Source organism: Diorhabda sublineata, chromosome 2 (genome assembly GCF_026230105.1).
Source record: "Diorhabda sublineata isolate icDioSubl1.1 chromosome 2, icDioSubl1.1, whole genome shotgun sequence".
Taxonomy (NCBI): Eukaryota; Metazoa; Arthropoda; class Insecta; order Coleoptera; family Chrysomelidae; genus Diorhabda; species Diorhabda sublineata.
The window spans coordinates 2,824,946-2,827,254 of record NC_079475.1 but is presented as its reverse complement, the minus strand read 5'-3'; the positions used below and the strand labels follow the sequence as shown (position 1 = coordinate 2,827,254).

Genomic DNA, 2,309 nt, shown 5'->3' with positions numbered 1-2,309 from the left:
TTTCCCTACAATATATTTTTATTAACACTAAGTATATAACTAGATAGGTACTTAAATTATATTCAAACATTTGAGATTTTTCATTTTTTTTGAATATTTTAATTGCTTTTCAAATTTTTGTGCAGCATATATTTTCATCTTATCTGATGATTTTTCAACTTTTTGTTTCCCTTTCACAATCTTATTAATGTTTTTCAACCATACAAATAAATGAAATTTTGAAACATAATAAAGAAACGATTTGAACGTATCATGATCTTCACAACGAAAAACATCCTCTGTAAATTCATTTGTTTAAACCTGAAAATAAAAAAATATTAAACTCACATATTACAAACACAGTATATAATGGACTAAAAATTACATACTGAAACATAAAAAAACTAACCATTTTTAAAATCTGATTATGCCAAAAGTAAGGTATTTTATGAAGCATTATTTATTAAAAATCAAATTTCCTAAAAATTAAAAATGGTTTTTGTTTAATCTATATATCTTTTATCATTTATTTTACAAAAAAACTTACTTGAAATTTTTGATGGAGTACACATCATGACCTGGGATTGCATATTTTGTTCTGGTGTAATAAGTTTAGATGAAGAAACTGGTAAAACTTCTTCACAAATCAATTTTGAAGTTGATGGTATGGAGATGTTAATTGTTTCTGCTTCAGGTGAACCTATTTGCTCTGATAAACTATGCTTTGAGCGTAGTTTAACCATTTTGGCAGAAGAAACTGTAAAAAGACATATTTCTTTCATTTATCGTAAATACTTATAGTTATTATTAGTATTGCTGCTTCAGTGATATCCTTGAGAAAGAGAAAAGAAAAGAGAAAAATTTATAATTAATAGATTTGGAAATTGATTAAACTCACCTTCTTTCCTGTTAGAAGCATTAAGAAATAGAGAAGGAATTACATCCTGTTTTAAGGTCGATTAATTTCTGGTTCCAACATAGCGGGCATCTGCACTAAAGTGAATAGTACAAATACAGTACGACTTTCGGACTCTTTCCATAGGCTTCACCTTTAAGTCTTCTCGGCCAATTGCATTAATCCAAATATCATACAGCTACAACAAAATTTTATTTGTTAGTTTTCCTGTCTTCTGTGAACTATTATTACTATATATACCTATATAACATTATGTTGACTTAATTTTTCACACCTTTAAATATAAGCAAAAATAGGCATGCCAGATGTTATGCCGTTTTTGTTAACCATTGTTATTGTTAACTTCAGGCCACATAAAATTTCTCCAAAATATAAACCCTGGCATGGGCAAGAATGTATGACATGCACGTTAGGATAAAGTTAATGGCATATTTTTTTACTTACTATTTGATCTTTTGGAAAAATATGCATTTGGGCATCCTTGTTATAATTGTTACAGCCATTAACGCAACAGTTAAAAACCATGTTGAAAAAGTTCTTAATCAATAAGCTTAAAATCACAAAAAAATGGCGGAATCCGAATAATGAGAGAATAATACAAAACTATAAACGCACAAATCAAACTATCCAATTTACTAAACACCAATAATAACCACAATAGTAATAACTAAATAATAAACTTGTTGCTGTACCTCTCAGCTGATAGATCGATAAATAATTGTATACCATGCGCAATCGCGGAGCTGTGTTGCGCCCTCTGATGAGTTTAGGAAATAAGAATATGTAGTAAACTTTCACGCTCATTAGAGTTACCAGAGCATGATTCAAGCATTTCAAAGAAATTTTATTCCAAACTACTAATCAGATCAGTTATTTAGGTATTGTTCGATTGTTCCTAACGTAATAATGTAAATTATTGCTATATATATATATATATATATATATATATATGGAATTTTCAAAAGCACTATTGTGATAAGTAATAATAAACCGTATAGCAACAGACGCCTTTTTTGTTCCAGCTTCATCCTAGTACATTTTGTAATCAACATCTTCCGCCTTCTTTCTCTTCATTGTTCTCCTGACACGACCAAGAAGGCGTCTGCTAGTTAGTGAACAAATTCATTTATTTTTTCATATCTCACAGTTCTTGTGATCCTAATGTGAAATTATTGTCTTCCGTAAGCACAAATTTATTAATTTTGCTCAATTATGTATTGCTTCTTTATGTTTTTTTTTTATTTTTGCTCGAAACTATAATTTCAAATAAATGTATGATTCAACAAAATCACGTTGGCCAGCTTGTTCTTAGAACAAATTTTTGATACAATTTTGTTTTTTAATTCAGTTGTATGCTTGAAAATTATCTCCAATTATATTTTACATATACAACCAAAATTTTAGTTCCCAATGT

General features: G+C 28.5%; 1 long non-coding RNA gene across 1 annotated transcript; it reads right to left on the bottom strand.

The window, feature by feature from the left end:
- LOC130452684 (uncharacterized) lies at positions 1-1,438 on the bottom strand. Its single transcript, XR_008910989.1, has 4 exons — positions 1,340-1,438; positions 878-1,073; positions 527-736; positions 1-300 (listed from the first exon to the last, which is right to left on the bottom strand). It is a non-coding gene; the product is annotated as an uncharacterized LOC130452684 (long non-coding RNA).
- Between the last annotated feature and the right edge of the window lie 871 nt (positions 1,439-2,309).